The 10501-nt window shown below is 38.5% G+C and overlaps 2 protein-coding genes across 2 annotated transcripts in view; both read right to left on the bottom strand.

Annotated features, from left to right (window-relative positions):
* Nucleotides 1-10501, bottom strand: part of UBE2D3 (ubiquitin conjugating enzyme E2 D3) — a 66095-nt gene that overhangs the window by 52181 nt on the left and 3413 nt on the right. The window lies entirely within an intron of this gene.
* The window catches only part of SLC9B1 (solute carrier family 9 member B1), a 121919-nt gene continuing 112071 nt past the window's right edge, over nucleotides 654-10501 (bottom strand). The window contains exon 16 of the transcript XR_014142923.1: nucleotides 654-1454. The gene's annotated coding sequence lies outside the window, so the exon portion shown is untranslated. The remainder of the gene's footprint in view (nucleotides 1455-10501) is intronic.

Here is a 10501-nt window from a genome sequence, read left to right as displayed (position 1 = left end):
CTTCAATACTAAGACCTCCAAAACCACTAAGTCCAAAGTTTCAGGGACCAAAAATTCTTCAAATGGGTTATTAGGTATAATAGAGAACCCAACAAAAATGCATACATGTGTACACCAAAAGATGTACACAAGAATGTTCATAGTAGCAGTCCTTATAATAGCCCCGAATGGAAATATCTCCAATGGCTATCAACAGAATGGATAAATGTGGTATATTCATTAAATGTGGGACATATTAGTGTGGAAGCTAATGAAGTGGGTGCTGATCACATAGTTATCTTCACTTTGTGGTAAGTCATGCTAAATAATTATATTTGTGTACTCTTCTATACTTGTGTTATGCTTCAATTAAAAAACTTTATAATAAATGCATATAATAGCCTTCTTGTGTGTAATGTGTACTTTCTCTGAATGCTTTTAAGATGTTTGTCTTTTATCAGTTTGACTATAACATGCATTGGTGTGATTTTCACTGTAATTTTCCTACTTGTGCTTCACTAAGCTGTGTGGATCTGTAATGTCATGCTTTTCACCAAATTCAGAAAACATGCGGCCAGTATTTTTTAAAAAATTAGACATGTATAAAATAGAGGGGCCAGGCTCATCTCCACTATGTGTACTTTCTGGGAAAGATGGCACTATATATTGATTACTGGGGTTAAGCATATACTTTATTCTGTAGGTCAGCATCCTAAATTTGCAGGTTATTGTCTCCTGGTCGGCCCCGTAAACTGAATCAGTTTTCCAGTTTGTTCTAAGTTCTTGTCCAGCCCGTCAACTCATAAGCCACTAACAATGAACCAGTGTTTACCCTTACCTCAGGCCATTGTCTTATAAAGTTCTTCTCAATGAAAGGATTTCCCTTTACTGTTGTGTTTCAGGGCCACTAATGAGTGATGGTGTTGTATAGTGGCCACTCACACCCCAGTATTGCCAACTCACTGCAGATCCTTTTGTGAATTAACAAGACCAAGGGGTGCCTGGGGGGCTCAGTTGGTTAAGTGGCTGCCTCCGGCTCACGTCAATCCCAGGGTCCTGAGATCGAGTCCCACATCTGGCTCCCTGCTCCACAGGGAGCCTGCTTCTCCCTCTGCCTCTCTCTGTCTCTCATGAATAAATAAATAAATAAGAATCTTTAAAAAAAGATTCTTATTTTTCTCTTCATTAATTGGTCAGAGGAACTCTTTTGAAGCCAGTTTATATGGACTGGGGGAGAGGTGCTGAAGATTGAATATGGGCAGGTGTTACTCGAATGAGTCACCTGCTCATTCAGTTTAGTTGTGATGGTGTTGCCAGTGTTGTAGGGAGTGGACTGCTGTTGCGCCCATCCAGTTGTATGGTTTGGTGAATCAGGTAACAGCAGTTCATGATGGGTAGTTGATTATTCACGCAGTCACTTGATGTCCCATGGTCAGGTGTTCCATCTCTACCAGGTACCAGGAGCAAGTCAGGAGCTACTTTTCAACAAAACAAAACAAAACATTGGTTGAGGAAAATAGATCTTTACTCAAAAACCAAGGAATCAATGTTGTAATTCTCCTGTTGGCACTCATTAGAAGCTTCATATAACACCTCTACTACATGAAGTTCCAATACCATTGGATCTGCCCACTCATAAGGCCCAACTAGCAAGACAGTTTGCTCTGGGTTCCACTGAAAACTAGTTACCCAGAAAATAGGTTAGAGGAGCCCACCCAAATGTTCTATTTTGTTGTCTCCAGAACCCAAAAAGACCTGCCACAAATTTTGCCTTTTTCTTTATTGTGGTGGTGAAAAACACAACAAACTGTCACTCACTTGACTGGATAACCTGTCTCAGGCCATCGGACCCCTAAAAACTTGTGGCAGGTCCTGGAAGTTTTACAGGGTTTTTCTTGCACCTTCTGGCATGCATATGTCTTACCAAAACATGTAGAGTGCTTACCACTTCCTGCTCATTGGGTTCATTTAACATTCATTTCTGGAAGACCAGTGTGATATTTTGTGACATAGCAAGATGATCAAGGTCCCTTCACACCACAGAACAGAAAGTTGACACAGCCCTGCAACAAGACAGGGCTCACTGTTGTCCTTGCCAGTTAAATGCGGTCTATTTCTGACTTCCCTTACTAACCGGAATGGGGTGTACAGGGCACTTCCAGACCAAAACCTATATATCTTGTCAAAGTGTATTAATAATTAATTTCCTCCAATGAAGATCCCACACCTAGAACAGCAACTACAATTGGCATTTCCGCCTGATCAAACTCTTGCAGTAGTCCAGTCATTCTTTACTACCCATCTGGTTTTTACACTGTCATTCTCTATGACCCATCCGGTGACCACAAAGGGAATTTAAGTGGGAATGTGGTATGAATCACTATTCCAGCATGGTGGCACTAATTTCTATGAGTTCCCCAGGATGTGGTACTTTTTGTATATGGTCATAGTGTAAGAGTGGTAGCAAGCAGTTACGAACTTCTACATGGCCCTTCCTACCATTATAGCACTCACTCCATTGGTCAGGAAACCAAAATGAAGATTGCTTCAGTTATTAAAATGTATCTATTCTTACTACACATCTAGGACTGGAGAAATAACCACAATATGGGTCTCTCTGGACTCACTGTTACCCAGACTCAGGCCAAGACTACATCCATCACTTGACTTTCACAGGCCTCCTATTTTAACCAGTTGTCCAGGATGGGGTTTTGGGTCTCTAGGTATCAGTAGATATTAAGAGGCAGTATCTAAAAAGCCTCAGGAGGTCTGATATTTTCCTTTCTTCAGTAAATGGCCACTAGAGAAGGATTAGGGCAGTGATCCCCTAACTTCTCACAGGATTTACCAGGGGAGCTTTAAAAAGTATCAATGCCTTGATCTCACTCCCTGAAATTATGATTTAATCGGTCTGAAGTGTGTTCTTTAGAATTCTCAGGTGTTCTGAAGTACAGACAGGTTTGGGAACCACTGGATTAGGGGAAGGTTCATGGTTATACAACCATGGCTGCATTGCTGGGTTCTTCTTCAAAGGGACCCAGTCTCTCCATCATCAAGGAGTTCAAAGGCTTCAAATTTCACTATGACAACACAAGTTAGTTTAGAATTTTCCCACCTATATATGTCAAGCAGCACCTTACTGGGCTACTTAAGCCATTTCATTTCTAGGGACTTTGTTATCATTTGGTCATTATCCCCCTTTCCCCGTTGGTCAAAACAATCTGATTAACTTCTCTTCTTTGACTTATTATGGTAATTGTGCCCACCATGTCTCTGGTGGCTATATGCCCATCATGTAGCCTTTGCCACTCTGGGACTATATTATTCTCTTTGAGATCAGGAAACAATTCTACCACAGCATTCATCACCATCATTCTGACAGAGGACAGACACTTCAGAGCTCTTTGGGAATGCTGATGCTCCTATCATCAAAGTGTTTCTTAATGACTTGGTGAAAAGTGAGAATATCTACGGAGTCTTTGTATTCCCTCCTCTACAGTATGCCAGGGTATTTCTGGCATTTTGAAATTATTATTTCAAATTTCATTTGTAGGCCATTTATTACTTGTAACCTGTTACTGAGCCCATGCCTCATCCTAGCAAACTATTAATGCCAATATATTAGATGTTGACTCTCAGGTGAGTACACCCATGCCAATAAATTTGCCGTAAGTAAAGCCTTATATTTATTCCCCCTTGGTGTAATATCCTTAGAACCCACTTCTATATATACTCCTCGGGCTCCTGCTCATCAAAACGGCAAGGTCTTTAACTTCTGTGTAGCTTATCTCTTGCCAGAGCAGGCCACATACTTCTCTGACTAGTATGTCTTGAGATTTAACTGGGGATACTGTGAGGTGGTGAAGGTAAGTTCTGAGAACAGGTATCAGCTTAGGAGAGAGCTGTCCCAAGTGCAATCACTGAAAGCCTCTACGTAGGGGAGGCTAGTTTCCTCAGAGAGCAAAGGAAGTTCAGAGGATATGCAGGGTCAGAGTTCTCAGCTTCATTCTTGTCTGCCCAAAAGTCCACATTCTATGTCTGGGCTCCACATCTTCCTCACCAATGCTCCACCCTTAGAGTAAGAAAACCGGAAGAATTGAGCATATAATTGGTACTACAAATCTACCTTATCTGCCCACTGATTATAGGAGATAAAGGACTCCTTCAAAGCTGCAGTGGAGGGGTTTTGACTCTCTCCATACATTCTTAATTGTATTTTCATAGTTTTTACCTTCTTCTGTGTACATCCTGTTTAGGATCATAAGAGAAGCCTGGTGGATCCACAATTTTAAATTACTATGGTTATCACAGCGATACTTTCTCCTCACCTTCATTCTATCCCATGCTATTATAATGGTAATTAAAATAGTACTGTAAGGCATGGGTCTCCTGTGGTCCCTTTGTCTATAGCAATGAGGTTATCCCTGTCATTGATTTTATTGTGTGTGTGTGTGTATGTATTTAATTCAATCTCAGTGGGTCCATCTCCTGTAATAACTCTGGTACCAATTACTCTACCAGGGTTACAAAAAGAAATAGAAGGCACACTCAAAATAATTTAAGAATGAAGAAGATTGGTGAAACATGTTACATTAAGATCAAGAACTTTGTTTTTTCAAAAGATGCCATGGAGAAAATGAAATGCCAAGCCATGCTATAGGAAAGGATATTTGGTCAAGAACTCACATCCAGAATATATAAAGAAGTCCTAAAAATCAGTAAGAAAATGACCGACAACCCAACAGATATATGGGCAAGTGACTTGAACAAGCACTTCAAAAAAGAACTCTCCAAAGGGCAAATAACATAAAATGGTGCTCAACCTCAGTAATCATCAGGAACATGCAAATTATGCCCAAATGAAATGCCACTACACACTCATCAGAATGGCTAACGTTAAAAAGAGTGACGATACCAACTGTTGCCCAGGGTGTGGAGAACATGAAACTTTCATATACTGTTGGTGGGGATATAAATAACATAAACTTCGGAAGACTGTCATTCTTTATAAAATGTGCACACACCTTATGACCAAGGAATTTTAATTATAAGTATTCTCTCAAAAGAAATGTCTTCCCATGCCTACCAAGAGACACAGAATGTTCATGGCATCATTACTGGTTAATAGCCCCAATGTAGAAACAACCCAAACATCAACAATAGAATGGATATATTTGGTTCATTCATATAATGGAATATAGCAATGAATATGAACTACTTCTACAAACAATATAGATGAATCTCACATATATATAAAATACACACTTAATCTCATTTATGTAAGATTGAAAACCAGGCAAAACTGGTCTATGGTTAGAAGCTGGGAGAGTGATTATATTGGGGAGGAGGGGCAGAACAGTTATTGAGAGGTTGCCTAAGAGGGTTTCTGTGTAACCAGTAATATATTTTCTGGGTGGTAGAACAGTGGTATGTTTACTTTATGATAGGTAGTTCATTTATTTCTGTGGTATGCTATATTTCAATTTTTTAAAAGGGTGGGCCTAAAAAGATTGGAACTATTTGTTTATGCCCCCCTTGCCCCTCTCCATTAATTCGAATACTTCTTCCTTCAAGGTCCAGTTCCAATTCCATATTTTACATGAAGCCCAACCACTCCAGGTAGAAGCAATTTATCTTTCTACATGGTTTTTACATCTTCTGGGAAGTAGTATAACACAGTAGAAATAGTATGGGCTAAAGGGTTTGGGCTTTAATCTGTGAGGCAATTAAAAGTAGGAGAGTGAGAGTGACATGGTCATTTTTGTATCTGCCCATCATGAACTTGTTTAACCAATTTTACTTATTTTTAAAAATATTTATTTATTGAGGGGGGAGGGGCAGAGGGAAAGGGGGAGAAAATCTCAAGCAGACTCCCCCCTGAATGCAGAGACCAACATAGGGCTCAATCCCATGACCCATGAGATCATGACCTGAGCTAAGACCAAGAGTCAGACACTCAACCAACTGAGCCACCCAGGCACCCCACCAATTTTACTTATATTTCTTCGAATATGTGGACAAATATAAAACTTTACATATATCATATGATAGACTTATAATATTTGCTCCCAACGAATCATGCCACCTTTGTTCCTGCTTTTTTGCAGTGTGCCTTTGCAGGAATAGATAACTTTTAGGGAAAAAGAAGTCCCCTTTCCTTTTTTACCTAGCTCACCAAAGTCTGTTGTAGCAAAAACTACTATTGTCTCTCAATATCCTTTCTTCTCTTCTTACCCCCAATTTTAGCTTTGGAAACTGCCACATAACTAAGGACTATATCTCCTAGTCTCCCTTGAAAGTGTGGCCATATGACTACATTCTGACTGATGGGCTATAAGTGGAAATGATGGCTGCAACTTCTTTTTTTTTTTTAATTTTATTATGTTATGTTAGTCACCATACAATACATCATTAGTTTTTGATGTAATGTTCCATGATTCATTGTTTGTGTATAACACCCAGTGCTCCATTCAATACATGCCCTCTTTAATACCCATCACCAGGCTAACCCATCCCCCCACCCCCCCTCCCCTCTAGAACCCTCAGTTTGTTTCTCAGAGTCCATAGTCTCTCATGGTTCATCTCTCCCTCCGATTTCCCTCCCTTCATTTTTCCCTTCCTTCTCCTATGTCCTCCATGCTATTCCTTATGTTCCACAAATAAGTGAAACCATATGACAATTGACTTTCTCTGCTTGACTTATTTCACTTAGCATAATCTCCTCCAGTCCCATCCATGTTGATGTAAAAGTTGGGTATTCATCCTTTCTGATGGCTGAGTAATATTCCATTGTATATATGGACCACATCTTCTTTATCAATTCATCTGTTGAAGGGCATCTCGGCTCTTTCCACAGTTTGGCTATCACGGACATTGCTGCTATGAACATTGGGGTGCATATGGCCCTTCTTTTCACTACATCTGTTTGGGCTGCAACTTCTATGGCATGTCCTTAAGAGGAAAAGGTAGACAGAACAAAAGGTATTTGTAGTTTAAAAAAATTTAACACAGGTTGCCAGGCTGCTTTGCAAATAGGTTGAAAAAGTTCACCTTTCTACCAGCAATGTAAAACAATACCTTTCACCTGGATCCTCACTAGCAAGAGGTCATTTAAAATTTTGCCCAGTGTGAGATGTTTCACCTCACTCATAACAGGAGAAATGCATAATAAGACTATACTAAGATTAAACATTTTCACTTTTCAGTCTCAAATCCAAAAGTTTGGTCACATACTCTAATGACAATGCTATACATTCTCAATTGTTCTTTATACAACATCTATGGAGGGAAATTTGGCAGTATCATCCAAATTCACAAGAAATAAATGCTGGTGTGAATGCAGAGAAAAGGTAACCTTTATGCACTGTTGGTGGGAATATAAATAGGTACAGCCACTATGGCAAACTGTATGGAAGTTCCTCAAAAACTTAAAAATAGAACTACCATATGACCTAGCAATTACACTTCTGGGTATTTATTCAAAGAAAATGAAAATGCTCCAAAAAATATATGCACCCCCATGTTCACTGCAGCATTATTTACAATAGCCAAGATATGGAAACAACCTAAGTGCACATTGAAAAGTGAATGGATAAGGGAAATTAGTATATATGGAATGAATACGTCATGGAAATAAAAGCCAAAGCATAAGGAATATCGTCAATGATATTGTAAAAGCACTGTATGCTGACAGATGGTAGCTACACTTGTAGTGAGCATAGCATAAGGTACAAACTTGTCAAATAATTATGTTGTACACCTGAAACTCATGTAACATTGTGTCAACTATACTCAAAAATAGTAAAAAAAAAAAAAAAGAAAAGAAAAAAGAAAAATACATGATTGAATTTTAGAGGGAAAAAAAGAAAGGAGATGTAGTATACATGTACAATGAAGTATCATTCAGCCATGAAAAAGAATGAAATCCCACTATCTGCAACATAGATGGACCTCAAGGGCAGTATGTTACATGAACTAAGTAAGATTGATTAAAGACAAATACCACATGATCTCACTTATATGTGGAATGTAAAAACAACCAACCAACCCGCCAAGCTCAGAGATAAGAGAAGACTGGTGATTGCCAGAGGTAGGGTGGGCAAAATGAGTGAAGGGGGTCAAAAGGTACAAACTTTCAGTTACAAAATAAACAAGTCATGGGGATGGACTGTACAGCACAGTCACTATAATTAATAATAGAGTTGCTAAAGGGAGTAAATCTTAGAAAACTTAAACATTCTCATCACAAGAAAAAATATTCTGTAACTATGTATGATAATTAGACTTGTGGTGGTGATCATTTTGTTATATATACAAATATCAAATCATCATGCTTTACACATGAAACTAATATAAGATTTTATCAATTATAACTCAATTAAAAAAAAAGAACACCATGACAAGAACAGAGAGACTGCAGAAGGGGAAAAGAGAAAACGAAAAAGAAGAAAAAAAAGAAGCTCTAGGGAGATACATGAGAAAATTGTAAAAATAGTTGTGGGATCAATGGCATTTGCATGGGAAATGGTGGATGGAATATACATGTGGGAAACTTCAACTCAAAACATAAATCTAGATCTATCTAGATACACACTCCGCCCCCCCCACACCATTTGAATGAATTACCTACTCAAAAAGAAAAGTATTTCCCATAGAGTGAATTCCCTAGTTTCCTTTATGTGATTTTTGCCAAGTCAATTTACCTGCCTGATTCTTTCTTCAACTGTAAAACAGGGCTATGATACACTTCAGAGTACTCTGTGAGCACTTGTATTAGATGTGTGTGTAGCTCAGTGCCGGTCACATAATAAGCATTTAATAAATGTTAAATTAAGAAATGGTTTGCAAGTCTGTTAGGCCTAATTGGCATCTAATTATTATTTTAATTTGCATGTCCCTGATTTCTCCTGATTCTGAGCATCTTTTCACATTTGGATTTATTCTTTGCTGAGTTCATATTCTTTGCCCATCCATTTTTCTGTTGAATTGCATGTTCCCTTAATGTGAATTTCTAAGAGCACTTTGTATATTATAGATGTTAAACCTCCTTATGAGTATTTTTCTAAATTTATTGCATATCTATTAACCTTAATTATAACTTCTTTATGCAGGCTTTTTTTTTATATATTGACAAATGTCTATCTTCTTTGAGAAGAATGTGTATTCTGTTTTGGGGTGAAGTATTCTATAAATGTCAATTAGATCCAGTTGACTGATGGTAATACAAAGTTCAACTCTATCCTCACTGATTTTCTGCCTGCTAGATCAATTACTGAAAGAAGGTTGTTGAAATCTCCAACCATAAGAGTGGATTTGTCTATTTCTCTTTGTAGTTCTATCCATTTTTACCTTAGCTTTTTTTAATGTTTAGATGTACCATTAAAGGTTTTATCTTTTTAGAGAATTGACATCTTTATCATTATGTAATGCTCCTCTCTATCCCTGATAATTTACCTTGTTCTGAAGTCTGTTTTGCCTGAAGATAGCAACTATATAGCTTTCTTTTGATCAGTATTAGCTAGGCGGGTATTTCTCCATTCTTTTACTGTTAACCTGTGTCTTTATATTTAAAGTTGGTTTCTTATGTATGATTCCTGAGAAAATGGAGCATTAGTAAGGACTGTGGGCTTTCTCCCTCCAAATCAACCCTGGGTAACTACAGAAATAAGGAAGCAAGGGCTTGAAGAGTAAGATAAAAAACTGAGAAAACCCTAATAAGGGTTAGGAGTAAGTTTTTACATTTTGTTCCTGGCACTTGCCTCCACTGCTCTGAGACAGTCAGTGCCAGACAACTGATCATTCCAGATACCATTAGCAACAGCTTCCCAGTATAGAATAATACAAAGGGTCTGTTAAAGGGAGTTGCTGATGAAAAAGAGTGTGGGGCTGGCCAGATACTCTAGAGAACTGAGACATTCACTCCCCTACTCCTTCCCCAAACCTTTAGGGTTTTGGTTGATTATAAGGGCCTTCTCCTACACTATGAGTTTTAAGGTAAATCCTCACCAGAGAAGTTGTCAACAGTAGCAACAGAGATAGAGCACTATAGCTCCTCTGTGGTACCTGGCGCTCTTTGCTCTCTAATCCTTAAACTTGTGGGAAGGGATAAAAACTAGGGTCTGCCCTTTTCCTCTTCCTCCATATCTGTGATCAGAAAGGGTAGTAGAGGGGTACCTGGGTGGCTCAGTCAGTTAAGCGTCTGCCTTCAGCTCAGGTCATGATTTCAGAGTCCTGAGATGAAGCCCCACATCAGGATCCCTGCTTCTCCCTCCCACCCCCCCACCTTGCTCGTGCTCCCTCTAGGGTGTTCTCTTTAAATAAATGAAATCTTTAAAAAAAAGTGTAGTAGAGAACATAAGCTTGTGAACCAAATTATCTAGACACCTGAGGAGTATGATCACTATGTAACACAACAAATTACATAACATACACCAACTGAAGCAGAATTATAGGCATATATTTAATTTAAAAAATGTTTTAAGAATTTAAATAAACAATTCAATCATCCAACAATATTTTACTT

Source organism: Leptonychotes weddellii, chromosome 2, assembly GCF_054177405.1.
Source record: "Leptonychotes weddellii isolate Sample4059 chromosome 2, ASM5417740v2, whole genome shotgun sequence".
In the NCBI taxonomy this organism is placed as follows: domain Eukaryota; kingdom Metazoa; phylum Chordata; class Mammalia; order Carnivora; family Phocidae; genus Leptonychotes; species Leptonychotes weddellii.
The sequence above is the reverse complement of the archived record's forward strand: the minus strand, read 5'-3'. Positions and strand labels throughout refer to the sequence as shown.